The 21,514-nt window shown below is 43.7% G+C and overlaps 1 protein-coding gene across 1 annotated transcript in view; it reads right to left on the reverse strand.

The window, feature by feature from the left end:
• Nucleotides 1–21,514, reverse strand: part of LOC110496905 (disks large-associated protein 3-like) — a 293,560-nt gene that overhangs the window by 107,183 nt on the left and 164,863 nt on the right. The window contains exon 2 of the mRNA XM_036953666.1: nucleotides 9,684–9,787. The gene's annotated coding sequence lies outside the window, so the exon portion shown is untranslated. The remainder of the gene's footprint in view (nucleotides 1–9,683; nucleotides 9,788–21,514) is intronic.

The raw sequence follows: 21,514 nt of genomic DNA on the forward strand, positions 1-21,514 counted from the left end.
GGCCCATAGAAACACATCACTGGGCCCATAGAAACACAGCACTGGGCCCATAGAAACACATAGAAACACAGCACTGGGCCCATGGAAACACATAGAAACACATCACTGGGCCCATAGAAACACATCACTGGGCCCATAGAAACACAGCACTGGGCCCATAGAAACACATCACTGGGCCCATAGAAACACAGAACTGGGCCCATAGAAACACATCACTGGGCCCATAGAAACACAGCACTGGGCCCATGGAAACACATAGAAACACATCACTGGGCCCATAGAAACACAGAACTGGGCCCATAGAAACACATCACTGGGCCCATAGAAACACAGCACTGGGCCCATAGAAACACATAGAAACACAGCACTGGGCCCATAGAAACACATCACTGGGCCCATAGAAACACAGCACTGGGCCCATAGAAACACATAGAAACACAGCACTGGGCCCATGGAAACACATAGAAACACATCACTGGGCCCATAGAAACACATAGAAACACATCACTGGGCCCATAGAAACACATAGAAACACATCACTGGGCCCATAGAAACACAGAACTGGGCCCATAGAAACACATCACTGGGCCCATAGAAACACAGCACTGGGCCCATAGAAACACATAGAAACACAGCACTGGGCCCATAGAAACACATCACTGGGCCCATAGAAACACAGCACTGGGCCCATAGAAACACATAGAAACACAGCACTGGGCCCATGGAAACACAGCACTGGGCCCATAGAAACACATAGAAACACAGCACTGGGCCCATAGAAACACATCACTGGGCCCATAGAAATACAGCACTGGGCCCATAGAAACACATCACTGGGCCCATGGAAACACAGCACTAGACCCATAGAAACACAGCACTGGGCCCATAGAAACACATCACTGGGCCCATAGAAACACAGCACTGGGCCCATAGAAACACAGCACTGGGCCTATAGAAATACATCACTGGGCCCATAGAAACACAGAACTGGGCCCATAGAAACACAGAACTGGGCCCATAGAAATACATCACTGGGCCCGTAGAAACACATAGAAACACATCACTGGGCCCATAGAAACACATAGAAACACAGCACTGGGCCTATAGAAATACATCACTGGGCCCATAGAAACACAGAACTGGGCCCATAGAAACACATCACTGGGCCCATAGAAACACATCACTGGTCCCATGGAAACACAGCACTAGACCCATAGAAACACAGCACTGGGCCCATGAAACACAGCACTGGGCCCATGGAAACACAGCACTGGGCCCATGGAAACACAGCACTAGACCCATAGAAACACAGCAATGGGCCCATAGAAACACATCACTGGTCCCATGGAAACACAGCACTAGACCCATAGAAACACAGCACTGGGCCCATGGAAACACAGCACTAGACCCATAGAAACACAGCACTGGGCCCATAGAAACACAGCACTGGGCCCATGGAAACACAGCACTAGACCCATAGAAACACAGCACTGGGCCCATAGAAACACAGCACTGGGCCCATAGAAACACAGCACTGGGCCCATAGAAACACAGCACTGGGCCCATAGAAACACAGAACTGGGCCCATAGAAACACAGCACTGGGCCCATAGAAACACAGCACTGGGCCCATAGAAACACATCACTGGGCCCATAGAAACACAGCACTGGGCCCATAGAAACACAGCACTGGGCCCATAGAAACAACTAGAAACACAGAACTGGGCCCATAGAAACAACTAGAAACACAGAACTGGGCCCATAGAAACAACTAGAAACACATCACTGGGCCCATAGAAACACAGAACTGGGCCCATAGAAACAACTAGAAACACAGCACTGGGCCCATAGAAACACATCACTGGGCCCATAGAAACACATCACTGGGCCCATAGAAACACAGCACTGGGCCCATAGAAATACATCACTGGGCCCATAGAAACAACTAGAAACACATCACTGGGCCCATAGAAACACAGCACTGGGCCCATAGAAACAACTAGAAACACATCACTGGGCCCATAGAAACACAGCACTGGGCCCATAGAAACAACTAGAAACACAGCACTGGGCCCATAGAAACACATCACTGGGCCCATAGAAACACAGCACTGGGCCCATAGAAATACAGCACTGGGCCCATAGAAATACATCACTGGGCCCATAGAAACAACTAGAAACACATCACTGGGCCCATAGAAACACAGAACTGGGCCCATAGAAACACAGCACTGGGCCCATAGAAACAACTAGAAACACAGCACTGGGCCCATAGAAACACAGCACTGGGCCCATAGAAACACAGCACTGGGCCCATAGAAACAACTAGAAACACAGCACTGGGCCCATAGAAACACAGCACTGGGCCCATAGAAACACATCACTGGGCCCATAGAAACACAGCACTGGGCCCATAGAAACACAGCACTGGGCCCATAGAAACAACTAGAAACACAGCACTGGGCCCATAGAAACACATCACTGGGCCCATAGAAACACAGCACTGGGCCCATAGAAATACAGCACTGGGCCCATAGAAATACATCACTGGGCCCATAGAAACACATCACTGGGCCCATAGAAACACATCACTGGGCCCATAGAAACACATCACTGGGCCCATAGAAACACATCACTGGGCCCATGAAACACAGCACTGGGCTCATGAAACACAGCACTGGGCCCATAGAAACAACTAGAAACACAGCACTGGGCCCATAGAAACAACTAGAAACACAGCACTGGGCCCATAGAAACACAGCACTGGGCCCATAGAAATACATCACTGGGCCCATAGAAACAACTAGAAACACATCACTGGGCCCATAGAAACACATCACTGGGCCCATAGAAACACATCACTGGGCCCATAGAAACAACTAGAAACACAGCACTGGGCCCATAGAAACACATCACTGGGCCCATAGAAACACATCACTGGGCCCATAGAAACACATCACTGGGCCCATAGAAACACAGAACTGGGCCCATAGAAACACATCACTGGGCCCATAGAAACACATCACTGGGCCCATGAAACACAGCACTGGGCTCATGAAACACAGCACTGGGCCCATAGAAACAACTAGAAACACAGCACTGGGCCCATAGAAACACAGCACTGGGCCCATAGAAACAACTAGAAACACAGCACTGGGCCCATAGAAACACATCACTGGGCCCATAGAAACACAGCACTGGGCCCATAGAAACAACTAGAAACACAGCACTGGGCCCATAGAAACACAGCACTGGGCCCATAGAAACAACTAGAAACACAGCACTGGGCCCATAGAAACACATCACTGGGCCCATGAAACACAGCACTGGGCTCATGAAACACAGCACTGGGCCCATACAAACACAGAACTGGGCCCATGGAAACACAGCACTGGGCCCATAGAAACACAGCACTGGGCCCATAGAAACACATCACTGGGCCCATAGAAACACAGCACTGGGCCCATAGAAACACATCACTGGGCCCATAGAAACACAGCACTGGGCCCATAGAAACACATCACTGGGCCCATAGAAACACATCACTGGGCCCATAGAAACACAGCACTGGGCCCATAGAAACACAGCACTGGGCCCATAGAAACACATCACTGGGCCCATAGAAACACATAGAAACACAGCACTGGGCCCATAGAAACACATCACTGGGCCCATAGAAACACAGCACTGGGCCCATAGAAACACATAGAAACACAGCACTGGGCCCATGGAAACACAGCACTGGGCCCATAGAAACACATAGAAACACAGCACTGGGCCCATAGAAACACATCACTGGGCCCATAGAAACACATCACTGGGCCCATAGAAACACATCACTGGGCCCATAGAAACACATCACTGGGCCCATAGAAACACAGCACTGGGCCCATGAAACACAGCACTGGGCCCATGAAACACAGCACTGGGCCCATGAAACACAGCACTGGGCTCATGAAACACAGCACTGGGCCCATGAAACACAGCACTGGGCTCATAGAAACTCATAGAAACACATCACTGGGCCCATGAAACACAGCACTGGGCCCATAGAAACACAGCACTGGGCCCATGAAACACAGCACTGGGCCCATGAATCACAGCACTTGGCCCATGAAACACAGCACTGGGCCCATGAAACACAACACTGGGCCCATGAAATGCAGCACTGGGCCCATGAAACACAGCACTGGGCTCAGGAAACACAGGAGCTAGAAACAGAGCGACTGTGTCCATCAGATCTATTTCAACAGTATTGATTTTTGCCTGGTCTCATGTGGTTCTGCCTACTGACACTGAGACTGCCTCAGATATGGCACCCTATTCCCTATATAGTGCACTACTTTGGACCAGAGTCCTATGGAACCCTATTCCCTATATAGTGCACTACTTTTCGACCAGAGTCCTATGGAAACCTATTCCCTATATAGTGCACTACTTTGGACCAGAGTCCTATGGAACCCTATTCCCTATATAGTGCACTACTTTGGACCAGAGTCCTATGGAACCCTATTCCCTATATAGTGCACTACTTTTGGACCAGAGTCCTATGGAACCCTATTCCCTATATAGTGCACTACTTTGGACCAGAGTCCTATGGCACCCTATTCCCTATATAGTGCACTACTTTGTACCAGAGTCCTATGGAACCCTATTCCCTATATTGTAAATTTGGGTCCTGGTCAAAAGTTTTGCTCTATTTAAAAAATATATATATATATTTTACCTTTATTTAACCAGGTAGGCCAGTTGAGAGCAAGTTCTCATTTACAACTGCGACCTGGTCAAGATAACGCAGAGCAAAGCAGTGCGACACAAACAACAACACAGAGTTAGACATGGAATAAACGAACGTACAGTCAATAACACAATAGAAATAAAAAATGGCATGAGGAGGTAACGCGATAAATAGGCCATAGGAGAGAATAATTACAATTTAGAAAATTAACACTGGAGTGATGGATGTGCAGATGATGATGTGCAGGTAGAGATACTGGGGTGCAAAAGAGCAGGAAAGTACATAAAATAAAAACAGTATGGGGATGAGGTAGGGAGATTGGGTGGGCTATTTACAGATGGACTATGTACCGCTGCAGCGATCGGTTAGCTGCTCAGATAGTTGATGTTTAAAGTTGGTGAGGGAGATAAAAGTCTCCAACTTCAGCGATTTTTGCAATTCGTTCCAGTCATTGGCAGCAGAGAACTCGAAGGAAAGGCAGCCAAAGGAGGTGTTGGCTTTGGGGATGACCAGTGGGATATTCCTGCTACGGGTGGGTGTTGTTATCGTGACCAGTGAGCTGAGATAAGGCGGAGCTTAACCTAGCAAAGACTTATAGATGACCTGGAGCAAGTTGGTTTGGCGACGAATATGTAGCGAGGGCCAGCCAACGAGAGCATACAGTTCACAGTGGTGGGTGGTGTATTTGGCTTTGGTTACAAAACGGATGGCACTGTGATAAACTATGTAAGGAATAGCTTGTCATTTGGGACGCGTGCAGAGACAGCCCGTCGGTAAGCTTCATTACGTCTTTTAGCCAGATAAAACAACAATCACATCCAACTAAACTAAAGAAATTATCTGTGATAATAATCTGATCGCTGTATCCAAAATACACTGAATATACCAAACATTAAGAACCACCTTCCTAATATTGAATCCTCAGTTCGTCGGGGCTCTACAAGGTGCCACAGGGACGTTGGCTCCAATGCTTCCGATGTTTGACAGTTGTGTCAAATTGGCTGGATGTCCTTTGGGTAGTAGACCGTTCTTGATACATGTAGGAAACTGTAAAGCGTGAAAAACCAAACCAGCACGCTTGGCACCTACCACCCTACCACCCTACCCCAATCAAAAGCACTTTAATCTGTTCCCTCACCCGTTCACCCTATGAATTACACACATACACGAACCACGTCTCAATTGCCTCAAGGTTTAGAAATCTAAATAGAATATCGCTAGATTATGCTAATAACACGCTATCTAATACTGAGCCTATCGGAGGGCTACATTAAGATAATACCACATTATCTAATACTGACCATAGAAGAAGACATTAAGGTACTCACTGGAAAGGAAGTGATTACCGGAACCTATTTCAGTCCAAGTCTACCACTTTGGACACACACACACACACACACACACACACACACACACACACACACACACACACACACACACACACACACACACACACGATCATCAATGTAGATTGAAGTCTGTTGTCGTGGGAACTCACTGGCCCCCTATACTCAAGTCCCATGAGGCTTTGGATTGTTGCTATGGTATCTGTCATAGCATTCATCTCTATAATGGACAGGTACTGTAATTCTGTTCTGACTGACACCCGTCCACATATGCATTTGTCAGTCTGTGCGTGTGTTTGTGTGTACCTCATCAATTCTACTCCTAATCCATTAGGAGTAGAATTTAAAAAGCGTGTGCGAGCAAGGTGGCCTACAAACCTGACTCCATTACACCAGCTCTGTCAGGAGGAATATGTCAACATTCACCCAACTTATTGTGGGAAGGCTACCTGAAACCAAATACTAATTTAGTGTATGTAAACTTCTGACCCACCGGGAATATGATGAAAGAAATAAAAGCTGAAATAAATCATCTTCTCTACTATTATTCTGACATTTCACAATCTTAAAATAAAGTGGTGATCCTAACTGACCTAAGACAGGGAATTTTTACTAGGATTAAATGTCAGGAATTGTGAAAAACTGAGTTGAAATGTAGTTGGCTAAGGTGTATGTAAACTTCCGACTTCAACTGTATGTGTTCTGTCCCCCATTAAAGCTAGTCAGAGTATTATGAGTGTATCTATGTGTTCTGTCCCCCATTAAAGATAGTCAGAGTATTATGACAGAGTGTATCTATGTGTTCTGTCCCCCATTAAAGATAGTCAGAGTATTATGAGTGTATCTATGTGTTCTGTCCCCCATTAAAGATAGTCAGAGTATTATGACAGAGTGTATCTATGTGTTCTGTCCCCCATTAAAGCTAGTCAGAGTATTATGAGTGTATCTATGTGTTCTGTCCCCCATTAAAGATAGTCAGAGTATTATGAGTGTATCTATGTGTTCTCTCCCCCATTAAAGCTAGTCAGAGTATTATGAGTGTATCTATGTGTTCTCTCCCCCATTAAAGCTAGTCAGAGTATTATGAGTGTATCTATGTGTTCTGTCCCCCATTAAAGATAGTCAGAGTATTATGACAGAGTGTATCTATGTGTTCTGTCCCCCATTAAAGCTAGTCAGAGTATTATGACAGAGTGTATCTATGTGTTCTGTCCCCCATTAAAGATAGTCAGAGTATTATGAGTGTATCTATGTGTTCTGTCCCCCATTAAAGATAGTCAGAGTATTATGACAGAGTGTGCCTGTGTGTTCTGTCCCCCATTAAAGCTAGTCAGAGAAGCAGAAGGAGAACTGTACTGAAAACAGTAATTAAGTATAATTTAGAGCCACACTGGACTCTACCCACTCTGTTAGTCTAACATACTCATTACAGTGACTACTGGTTTGGTGTGTGTGTGTGTGTGTGTGTGTGTTTGTCCCACTACTGTGTATCTCACAGGTCTAATGCATGCTTGTGCCTGTGTGTCTCACTGTTTCCAGTCTGTCTGTATTCCTACTAACAGTCCACTCAGAAATAATGACAACTGTGTTCAACCTCTCATGTAGCCGCTGTCTCTGAGTCTAACAGCTGTGTTCAACCTCTCATGTAGCCGCTGTCTCTGAGTGCAATTCCATGTCAAAGGCCAAAACAAACCCCGGAGAGAAGGGAAGGATAGATGGATGGATGGTTAAATAAATGGAGAGAGAGATGGATGGATGGAGAAATGGAGAGATTGATTAGTGAAAAAAGAGATTGATGGATTAATAGATGGTTTCAGTCAATTAGGGACTACGAGATGGAGAGAGAGATAGACAGAAGAATAAGGAGAGAAAGAAAGAAAGGTAAATGGAGAGAGAAAACAGGAGAGGAGAAGAGGACTGGGGTCAGAGTAGTAATAGAGTAGTAATACATGACAGAGAAGAGAGAGAGGGGAGGAGAGAGAGAGGAAGGAGAGAGGAGAGAGAGGGGAGGAGAGAGAGAGGAAGGAGAGAGGAGAGAGAGGGGAGGGGAGAGAGAGGAAGGAGAGAGGAGAGAGAGCGGAGGGGAGAGAGAGGAAGGAGAGAGGAGAGAGAGGGGAGGGGAGAGAGAGGAAGGAGAGAGGAGAGAGAGCGGAGGGGAGAGAGAGGAAGGAGAGAGGAAAGAGAGGGGAGGAGAGATAGAGGAAGGAGAGAGGAGAGAGAGGGGAAGGGAGAGAGAGGAAGGAGAGAAGAGAGAGAGGGGAGGAGAGAGAGGGGAAGGAGAGAAGAGAGAGAGGGGAGGAGAAAGAGAGGAGAGACAGGGAAAGGGGGAGAGAGAAACGAGAGAGGAAAGGAAGGAGAGAGAGGAGAGAGGAGAGAGAGGAGAGAGGAGAGAGAGGATAGGGAGGAGAGAGGATAGGGAGGAGAGAGGATAGGGATGAGAGAGGATAGGGAGGATAGGAGAGAGGATAGGAACGAGAGAGGATAGGAAGGAGAGAGAGAGAACAAAGAGGAGAGAGAGAGAGAGAGCGAGAGAGAGAGAGGGAGAGAGAGAGAGACAAACAGGCAGAGACAGAGAGAGAGAGAGAGAGAGAGAGAGAGAGAGAGAGAGAGAGAGAGAGAGAGACAAACAGGCAGAGACAGAGAGAGAGAGAGAGAGAGAGAGAGAGAGAGAGAGAGAGAGAGAGAGAGAGGGACAGAAAGGCTTTGAGCAACCGTTTCTTTTCTCCTTCTCTCCTCTGTTTTCTCAGAGGTGTTACTTCTGACATGGGGTAATCCAGGAAAGGTTCCTCAGGGAATGTTCGTTCCACGAGGGGACAGATTTAAAAAGCGCACACATGTCACCTACAGGATTAAAGTGTATGAAGTGAATCGAAGTGAGAGATTCCAGAGAGAGTAGATTAGTCAGTGTGTGTGTACCTGTGTTTTGTACCTGTGTTTTGTACCTGTGTGTTGTACCTGTGCGTGTGCCTGTGGGTTGTACCTGTGTGTTGTACCTGTGTGTTGTACCTGTGTGTTGTACCTGTGTGTGTTGTACCTGTGTGTGTTGTACCTGTGCGTGTGCCTGTGTGTTGTACCTGTGTGTTGTACATGTGTGTTGTACCTGTGTGTTGTACCTGTGTGTGTTGTACCTGAGTGTGTTGTACCTGTGTGTTGTACCTGTGTGTTGTACCTGTGTGTGTTGTACCTGTGTTTTGTACCTGTGTGTGGTACCTGTGTTTGTTGTACCTGTGCGTGTGCCTGTGTGTTGTACCTGTGTGTTGTACCTGTGTGTTGTACCTGTGTGTTGTACCTGTGTGTGTTGTACCTGTGTGTGTACCTGTGTTTTGTACCTGTGTGTGGTACCTGTGTGTGTTGTACCTGTGCGTGTGCCTGTGTGTTGTACCTGTGTGTTGTACCTGTGTGTTGTACCTGTGTGTGTTGTACCTGTGTGTGTACCTGTGTTTTGTACCTGTGTGTGGTACCTGTGTGTGTTGTACCTGTGCGTGTGCCTGTGTGTTGTACCTGTGTGTTGTACCTGTGTGTTGTACCTGTGTGTGTTGTACCTGAGTGTGTTGTACCTGTGTGTTGTACCTGTGTGTTGTACCTATTATCTGTACTTACAACACTCTCATCAGGAAATGGGTCTCCATGTCTGCCGTTAGGAAAGTACTTCTCACAAACACACCGACTGATCCCCTGTAGCGCTCACACACTCTGCCAGGAATCTGAATTCAGAGAGAGAGAGAGAGAGAGAGAGAGAGAGAGAGAGAGAGAGAGAGAGAGGGAGAGAGAGAGGGAGAGAGAGAGACACACACAGAGAGACAGAGATAGAGAGACAGAGACAGAGAGAGAGAGAGAGAGAGAGAGAGAGAGAGTGAGAGAGAGAGAGAGAGAGAGAGAGAGAGAGGGAGAGAGAGAGACAGGGAGAGGGATAGACACACACAGAGAGACAGAGATAGAGACAGAGATAGAGACAGAGAGAGAGAGTGAGAGAGACAGGGAGAGAGAGAGAGAGAGAGAAAGAGAGAGAGACAAAGAGGGAGAGAGAGACAAAGAGGGAGAGAGAGACGGAGAGAGACAAAGATGGAGAGAGAGAGAGAGAGAGAGAGAGAAAGAGACATAGAGACAGAGAGAGAGACAGAGAGAGAGATAGAGACAGAGAGAGATAGGGGGAGAGAGAGAGAAAATACAAAGCCATCACCTACAGAGAGATGAACCTGGAGAAGAGTCCCCTAAGCAAGCTGGTCCTGGGGCTCTGTTCACAAACACTAACACACCCTACAGAGCCCCAGGACAACAGCACAATTAGACCCAACCAAATCATGAGAAAACAAAAAGATAATTACTTGACACATAGGAAAGAATTAACAAAAAAAACGGAGAAAACTAGAATGCTATTTGGCCCTACACAGAGAGAGAGAGAAAAGAGGAGAGGACCTAATTTCCCTCCCCTCTACCTCTGACTCATCAGTACTTTATTATTGTAGGAAAAGTGTCATTTCTATGGCTGTGATGTGTTCCTAGTAATTAGTAAGTAGTCCTACTTCCTGTCAGTCTCTGTGTGAAGCGTCTGCTAAAATGACTCTGAGGTCAACGTAAACAGTATTGAACTTTTGTCTCGAGGCCTGAGATCGATACAGCTGCTATGTCAGTAACGTAGGTCAGCAAACTGTCAACGTGTCCACTGATCAACACAGACACAAACTGACGCATGCACACACACACACGCGCACGCACACACACGCACACACACACACACACACGCCTTCTGTGCACTGACAGCAATGACAAATGGAAGGGAATCTATAATATAGTTGCAGTTTGTTTTCATCTATAATTCAGTACATTTTTAGTCCTGTAGTTGTTAGTGTGTGTGTGTGTGTGTGTGTGTGTGTGTGTGTGTGTGTGTGTGTGTGTGTGTGTGTGTGTGTGTGTGTGTGTGTGTGTGTGTCTGTGTCTGTGTGTGTGTGTCTGTGTCTGTGTGTGTGTGTGTGTGTGTCTGTGTCTGTGTCTGTGTGTGTGTGTGTGTGTGTGTGTGTGTGTGTGTGTGTGTGTGTGTGTGTGTGTGTGTGTGTGTGTGTGTGTGTGTGTTTTCTTGCCAGCTTATTGCATTCCTGTCATATAATTTGTCTTTGTACCCTGACTATTCATGACACTGGGTACAGGCAAAAACCTTTATTCTAGCCATTAAATACAGTAGTATAGAGCTCTACCCCCTCTCTCTCTTCATCCCTCCTCTGTCTCTCTCCTCATCCCTCCTCTGTCTCTCTCTTCATCCCTCCTCTGTCTCTCTCTTCATCCCTCCTCTGTCTCTCTCTTCATCCCTCCTCTGTCTCTCTCTTCATCCCTCCTCTGTCTCTCTCGTCATCCCTCCTCTGTCTCTCTCTTCATCCCTCCTCTGTCTCTCTCTTCATCCTCCTCTGTCTCTCCCTTCATCCCTCACTCCTCTGTCTCTCTCTTCATCCCTCCTCTGTCTCTCTCTTCATCCCTCCTCTGTCTCTCTCTTCATCCTCCTCTGTCTCTCCCTTCATCCCTCATCCCTCTCTCTCTTCATCCCACTCTCTCCTCATCCCTCCTCTGTCTCTCTCTTCATCCCTCCTCTGTCTCTCCCTTCATCCCTCCTCTGTCTCTCTCTTCATCCCTCCCCTGTCTCTCCCTTCATCCCTCCTCAGTCTCCCTTCATCCTCCTCTGTCTCTCTCTTCATCTCTCCTCTGTCTCTCTCTTCATCCCTCCTCTGCTCTCTCTTCATCCCTCCTCTGTCTCTCTCTTCATCCCTCCTCTGTCTCTCTCTTCATCCCTCCTCTGTCTCTCCCTTCATCCCTCCTCTGTCTTTCTCTTCATCCTCCTCTGTCTCTCCCTTCATCCCTCACTCCTCTGTCTCTCTCTTCATCCCTCCTCTGTCTCTCTCCTCATCCCTCCTCTGTCTCTCTCTTCATCCCTCCTCTGTCTCTCTCTTCATCCCTCCTCTGTCTCTCCCTTCATCCTTCCTCTATCTCTCCCTCTGCTTGTCTTCACATATCTCTTTCTCTTCCCCTTCCATGCTTCTGTTTGGTCTGTCCCACTTCCTCTGTGGTCTCTTCACTGCATGCAGAGAGTCAGACAGAACACTTACTCACCTGACAGCTAGTCATATTTCATACCTGCCCTGCTTAATTTTCTCTCTCTCACTGGCCCAACGCTCTAACCACTAGGCTACCTGCAGCCCCAAATGAAATGGACCTACTTGTCACATCCTCCCATCGCCATGTTGTCAGGGGCAACATATTGGTGAGTTGCAGTTAGCGTGGCGACCAGATGCCTGTCAATCCTTCTAGGGGTATCCTGGAAGGATTTTGACCTCATCCCATCAGTAAAGGATGCCTGGTTATTTTTTTTTTTTAAATTCCTCACCATCTTAAATAAACATGCCCCATTCAAGAAATTTAGAACCAGGAACAGATATAGCCCTTGGTTCTCCCCAGACCTGACTGCCCTTAACCAACACAAAAACATCCTATGGCGTTCTGCATTAGCATCGAACAGCCCCCGTGATATGCAGCTGTTCAGGGAAGCTAGAAACCATTATACACAGGCAGTTAGAAAAGCTAAGGCTAGCTTTTCAAACAGAAATTTGCTTCCTGCAACACAAACTCAAAAAAGTTTCGGGAGACTGTAAAGTCCATGGAGAATAAGAACACCTCCTCCCAGCTGCCTACTGCACTGAAGATAGGAAACACTGTCACCACTGATAAATCCACTGTAATTGAGAATTTCAACAAGCACTTTTCTACAGCTGGCCATGCTTTCCACCTGGTTACTCCTACCCCGGTCAACAGCCCTGCACCCCCCACAGCAACTCACCCAAGCATTCCCCATTTCTCCTTCTCCCAAATCCAGTCAGCTGATGTTCTGAAAGAGCTGCAAAATCTGGACCCCTACAAATCTCGCGGGCTAGACAATCTGGACCCTTTCTTTCTAAAATGATCTGCCGAAATTGTTGCAACCCCTATTACTAGCCTGTTCAACCTCTCTTTCGTGTCGTCTGAGATTCCCAAAGATTGGAAAGCAGCTGCGGTCATCCACCTCTTCAAAGGGGGAGACAATCTTGACCAAAACTGCTACAGACCTATATCTATCCTACCCTGCTGCCTTTCTAAGGTCTTCGAAAGCCAAGTCAACAAACAGATTACCGACCATTTCGAATCCCACCATACCTTCTCCGCTATGCAATCTGATTTCAGAGCTGGTCATGGGTGCACCTTAGCCATGCTCAAGGTCCTAAACGATATCTTAACCGCCATCAATAAGAAACAATACTGTGCAGCCGTATTCATTGTCCTGGCCAAGGCTTTCGACTCTATCAATCACCACATTCTCATCGGCAGACTCGACAGCCTTGGTTTCTCAAATGATTGCATCTCTGATACAGTTCAGTGTGTCAAATCGGAGGGCCTGTTGTCTGGGCCTCTGGCAGTCTCTATGGGGGTGCCACAGGGTTCAATTCTTGGACCGACTCTCTTCTCTGTATACATCAATGATGTCACTCTTGCTGCTGGTGAGTCTCTGATCCACCTCTACGCAGACGACACCATTCTGTATACTTCTGGCTCTTCTTTGGACACTGTGTTAAAAACCCTCCAGACGAGCTTCAATGCCATACAACTCTCCTTCCGTGGCCTCCAATCGCTCTTAAATACAAGTAAAACTAAATGCATGCTCTTCACCCGATCGCTGCCTGCACCTGCCCGCCCGTCCAACATCACTACTCTGGACGGTTCTGACTTAGAATATGTGGACAACTACAAATACCTAGGTGTCTGGTTTGACTGTAAACTTTCCTTCCAGACTCACATTAAGCATCTCCAATCCAAGGTTAAATCTAGAATTGCCTTCCTATTTTGCAACAAAGCATCCTTCACTCATGCTGCCAAACATACCCTTGTAAAACGGACTATCCTACCGATCCTCGACTTCGGCGATGTCATTTACAAAATAGCCTCCAATACCCTACTCAATAAATTGGATGCAGTCTATCACAGTGCCATCCGTTTTGTCACCAAAGCCCATATACTACCCACCACTGCGACCTGTACGCTCTCGTTGGCTGGCCCTTGCTTCATACTCGTCGCCAAACCCACTGGCTCCAGGTCATCTATAAGTCTTTGCTAGGTAAAGACCCCCTTATCTCAGCTCGCTGGTCACCATAGCAGCACCCACCTGTAGCAGGTGCTCCAGCAGGTATATCTCTCTTGTCAACCCCAAAACGAATTCTTCCTTTGGCCGCCTCTCCTTCCAGTTCTCTGCTGCCAATGACTGGAACGAACTACAAACATCTCTGAAACTGGAAACACTTATCTCCCTCACTAGCTTTAAGCACCAGCTGTCAGAGCAGCTCACAGATTACTGCACCTGTACATAGCCCATCTCTAATTTAGCCCAAACAACTACCTCTTCCCCTACTGTATTTATTTATTTATTTTGCTCCTTTGCACCCCATTATTTCTATCTCTACTTTGCATATTCTTCACTGCAAATCTACCATTCCAGTGTTTTACTTGCTATATTGTATTTACTTTGCCACCATGGCCTTTTTTTGCCTTTTACCTCCCTTATCTCACCTCATTTGCTCACATCGTATATAGACTTGTTTCTACTGTATTATTGACTGTATGTTTGTTTTACTCCATGTGTAACTCTGTGTCGTTGTATCTGTCGAACTGCTTTGCTTTATCTTGGCCAGGTCGCAGTTGTAAATGAGAACTTGTTCTCAACTGGCCTACCTGGTTAAATAAAGGTGGAATAAAAATAAAATGAATCAAATCTAATGTGTTCATGACGGCATGAGGATGACAGGAAGGTGACCCTGTCTTGAACCTCGAAAATACAACACATCAGTCCCACACTGGAGGGGAGAGGAGAGAGAGGAGAAAGAGTAGAAGATGAGAGACTACTGGGGAGAGAGGTGAGACCACTGGGGAGAGGAGAGACTACTGAAGGAGAGGAGAGACTACTGGAGGAGAGGAGAGACTACTGGGGAGAGGAGAGGAGAGACTACTGGAGGAGAGGAGAGACTACTGGAGAGAGGAGAGACTACTGGGGAGAGGAGAGACTACTGGGGAGAGGAGAGAATACTGGGGAGAGGAGAGAATACTGGAGGAGAGGAAAGACTACTGAGGAGAGGAGAGACTACTGGGGAGAGGAGAGACTACTGGGGAGAGGAGAAGAGAGACTACTGGAGGAGAGGAGATACTACTGGAGGGGAGGAGAGACTACTGGAGGAGAGGAGAGACTACCGGGGAGAGGAGAGACTACTGGGGAGAGGAGAGACTACCGGGGAGAGGAGAGACTACTGGGGAGAGGAGAGACTACTGGGGAGAGGAGAAGAGAGACTACTGGAGGAGAGGAGATACTACTGGAGGGGAGGAGAGACTACTTGAGGAGAGGAGAGACCAATGGGGAGAGGAGATACTACTGAAGGAGAGGAGAGACTACTGGAGGAGAGGAGAGACTACTGGGGAGAGGAGAGACTACTGGAGGAGAGGAGAGACTACTGGAGGAGAGGAGAGACTACTGGGGAGAGGAGAGGAGAGACTACTGGAGGAGAGGAGAGACTACTGGGGAGAGGAGAGGAGAGACTACTGGGGAGAGGAGAGGAGAGACTACTGGATGAGAGGAGAGACTACTGGAGGAGTGGAGAGACTACTGGAGGAGAGGAGAGACTACTGGAGGAGAGGAGAGACTACTGGGGAGAGGAGAGGAGAGACTACTGGAGGAGAGGAGAGACAGGAGAGGAGAGACTACTGGAGGAGAGGAGAGACTACTGGGGAGAGGAGAGACTACTGGGGAGAGGAGAGACTACTGGGGAGAGGAGAGACTACTGGAGGAGAGGAGAGGAGAGACTACTGGAGGAGAGGAGAAGAGAGACTACTGGGGAGAGGAGAGACTACTGGGGAGAGGAGAGACTACTGGAGGAGAGGAGAGGAGAGACTACTGGGCAGAGGAGAGACTACTGGGGAGAGTAGAGACTACTGGGGAGAGGAGAGGAGAGACTACTGGATGAGAGGAGAGACTACTGGAGGAGTGGAGAGACTACTGGAGGAGAGGAGAGACTACTGGAGGAGAGGAGAGACTACTGGGGAGAGGAGAGGAGAGACTACTGGAGGAGAGGAGAGACAGGAGAGGAGAGACTACTGGAGGAGAGGAGAGACTACTGGGGAGAGGAGAGACTACTGGGGAGAGGAGAGACTACTGGGGAGAGGAGAGACTACTGGAGGAGAGGAGAGGAGAGACTACTGGAGGAGAGGAGAAGAGAGACTACTGGGGAGAGGAGAGACTACTGGGGAGAGGAGAGACTACTGGAGGAGAGGAGAGGAGAGACTACTGGGCAGAGGAGAGACTACTGGGGAGAGGAGAGACTACTGGGGAGAGAAGAGACTACTGGAGGAGACACACACACACAGCACACAGCACACAACACACACACACAGCACACATACAGCATGCCACAGGCCCCATAGCGGAAATCTAATCATGGTGTCAGTAACACATTACGGTCCATTAGACAGACACACTGACGATTCACTAATTAGAGCTAATGAATGACGCACACTGAATGAATGCAATTCAATACATTCGCTTTCTTCTCCTGTGTGTGTGTGTGTGTGTGTGTGTGTGTGTGTGTGTGTGTGTGTGTGTGTGTGTGTGTGTGTGTGTGTGTGTGTGTGTGTGTGTGTGTGTGTGTGTGTGTGTGTGTGTGTGTGTGTGTGTGTGTGTGTGTGTGTGTGTGTGTGTGGAGGGGGGTGTGAGTGCGCGCGCGTGTGCGTGTGTGTGTGTGTTGAGAGAGAGGGTAGACAGGGCTCAGACCAGACAGTGGTAATGAACAGCCATGTCCATTAGTATCAGACAATAGATAATCTGGCACTGGAGATGAGATTAAAACCGTAGCTCACCATCACACTCACACATGGGACCGAGGGAACAACCAACCCGAACAAAGACATTTACACAAATGTACTATTGTTTACAATCCCAAATGAATACCCAGCTCCTAGCTCCTACCTCCTAGCTCCTATCTCCGACCTCCTAGCTCCTAGCTCCTAGCTCCTAGCTCCTAGCTCCTAGCTCCTACCTCCTACCTCCTAGCTCCTACCTCCTACCTAACAGGCTTCATGTAAAGTAATTCTGGCAGAAAATTAACCAAACCTAGCAGGAGGAAAGACGGAGCAATCTATTATCCTGTTGCATACAATTTACACCTAACCTATAACTTATACCTATCATATACCTTATACCTATCATATACCTTATACCTATCATATACCTATCATATACCTTATACCTATCATATACCTTATACCTATCATATACCTTATACCTATCATATACCTATCATATACCTATCATATACCTTATACCTATCATATACCTTATACCTATCATATACCTTATACCTATCATATACCTATCATATACCTATCATATACCTATCATATACCTATCATATACCTATCATATACCTTATACCTATCATATACCTATCATATACCTTATACCTATCATAAACCTTATACCTATTATATACCTTATACCTATCATATACCTATCATATACCTTATACCTATCATATACCTATCATATACCTTATACCTATCATATACCTTATACCTATCATATACCTATCATATACCTTATACCTATCATATACCTATCATATACCTATCATATACCTATCATATACCTTATACCTATCATATACCTATCATATCCCTATCATATACCTTATACCTATCATATACCTATCATATACCTATCATATACCTTATACCTATCATATACCTATCATATACCTATCATATACCTATCATATACCTATCATATACCTTATACCTATCATATACCTATCATATACCTATCATATACCTATCATATACCTTATACCTATCATATACCTATCATATACCTTATACCTATCATATACCTATCATATACCTTATACCTATCATATACCTATCATATACATTATACCTATCATGTACCTTATACCTATCATATACCTTATACCTATCATATACCTTATACCTATCATATACCTTATACCTATCATATACCTTATACCTATCATATACCTATCATATACCTTATACCTATCATATACCTTATACCTATCATATACCTATCATATACCTTATACCTATCATATACCTTATACCTATCATATACCTATCATATACCTTATACCTATCATATACCTTATACCTATCATATACCTTATACCTATCATATACCTATCATATACCTTATACCTATCATATACCTTATACCTATCATATACCTTATACCTATCATATACCTATCATATACCTTGTACCTATCATATACCTATCATATACCTTATACCTATCATATACCTATCATATACCTTATACCTATCATATACCTTATACATATCATATACCTATCATATACCTTATACCTATCATATACCTATCATATACCTTATACCTATCATATACATTATACATATCATATACCTATCATATACCTTATACCTATCATATACCTATCATATACCTTATACCTATCATATACCTTATACCTATCATATACCTTATACATATCATATACCTATCATATACCTTATACCTATCATATACCTATCATATACCTTATACCTATCATATACCTATCATATACCTTATACCTATCATATACCGTATACCTATCATATACCTATCATATACCTTATACCTATCATATACCTATCATATACCTATCATATACCTTATACCTATCATATACCTTATACCTATCATATACCTTATACCTATCATATACCTATCATATACCTTATACCTATCATATACCTATCATATACCTATCATATACCTTATACCTATCATATACCTATCATATACCTTATACCTATCATATACCTATCATATACCTTATACCTATCATATACCTATCATATACCTTATACCTATCATATACCTTATACCTATCATATACCTATCATATACCTTATACATATCATATACCTTATACCTATCATATACCTATCATATACCTTATACCTATCATATACCTTATACCTATCATATACCTATCATATACCTTATACCTATCATATACCTATCATATACCTTATACCTATCATATACCTTATACCTATCATATACCTATCATATACCTTGTACCTATCATATACCTATCATATACCTTATACCTATCATATACCTATCATATACCTTATACCTATCGTATACCTATCATATACCTTATACCTATCGTATACCTTATACCTATCATATACCTATCATATACCTTATACATATCATATACCTTATACCTATCATATACCTATCATATACCTTATACCTATCATATACCTTATACCTATCATATACCTTATACCTATCATATACCTTATACCTATCATATACCTTATACATATCATATACCTATCATATACCTATCATAAACCTTATACCTATCATATACCTATCATATACCTTATACCTATCATATACCTTATACCTATCATATACCTATCATATACCTTATACCTATCATATACCTATCATATACCTTATAACTATCATATACCTTATACCTATCATATACCTATCATATACCTTATACCTATCATATACCTTATACCTATCATATACCTATCATATACCTTATGCCTATCATATACCTATCATATACCTTATACCTATCATATACCTTATACCTATCATATACCTATCATATACCTTATACCTATCATATACCTATCATATACCTTATACCTATCATATACCTATCATATACCTTATACCTATCATATACCTATCATATACCTATCATATACCTTATACCTATCATATACCTATCATATACCTTATACCTATCATATACCTTATACCTATCATATACCTTATACCTATCATATACCTTATACCTATCATATACCTTATACCTATCATATACCTTATACCTATCATATACCTATCATATACCTTATACCTATCATATACCTTATACATATCATATACCTATCATATACCTATCATATACCGTATACCTATCATATACCTTATACCTATCATATACCTATCATATACCTTATACCTATCATATACCTATCATATACCTTATACCTATCATATACCTATCATATACCTTATAACCTATCATAAACCTTATACCTATCATATACCTATCATATACCTTATACCTATCATATACCTATCATATACCTTATACCTATCATATACCTTATACCTATCATATATCTATCATATACCTTATACCTATCATATACCTTATACCTATCATATACCTTATACCTATCATATACCTTATACCTATCATATACCTTATACCTATCATATACCTTATACCTATCATATACCTATCATATACCTTATACCTATCATATACCTTATACCTATCATATACCTATCATATACCTTATTCCTATCATATACCTTATACCTATCATATACCTATCATATACCTTATACCTATCATATACCTTATACCTATCATATACCTTATACCTATCATATACCTTATACCTATCATATACCTATCATATACCTATCATATACCTATCATATACCTTATACCTATCATATACCTTATACCTATCATATACCTTATACCTATCATATATCTATCATATACCTTATACCTATCATATACCTTATACCTATCATATACCTTATACCTATCATATACCTTATACCTATCATATACATATCATATACCTATCATATACCTATCATATACCTTATACCTATCATATACCTATCATATACCTTATACCTATCATATACCTTATACCTATCATATACCTATCATATACCTTATACCTATCATATACCTTATACCTATCATATACCTTATACCTATCATATACCTATCATATACCTTATACCTATCATATACCTTATACATATCATATACCTATCATATACCTATCATATACCTATCATATACCTTATACCTATCATATACCTATCATATACCTTATACCTATCATATACCTATCATATACCTTATACCTATCATATACCTATCATATACCTTATACCTATCATATACCTATCATATACCTTATACATATCATATACCTATCATATACCTATCATATACCTATCATATACCTTATACCTATCATATACCTATCATATACCTTATACCTATCATATACCTTATACCTATCATATACCTATCATATACCTTATACCTATCATATACCTTATACCTTATACCTATCATATACCTATCATATACATATCATATACCTATCATATACCTTATACCTATCATATACCTTATACCTATCATATACCTATCATATACCTTATACCTATCATATACCTATCACATACCTTATACCTATCATATACCTTATACCTATCATATACCATATACCTATCATATACCTTATACCTATTATATACCTATCATATACCTTATA

The sequence above is a fragment of the Oncorhynchus mykiss genome, chromosome 18 (assembly GCF_013265735.2).
Source record: "Oncorhynchus mykiss isolate Arlee chromosome 18, USDA_OmykA_1.1, whole genome shotgun sequence".
Lineage (NCBI taxonomy): Eukaryota > Metazoa > Chordata > Actinopteri > Salmoniformes > Salmonidae > Oncorhynchus > Oncorhynchus mykiss.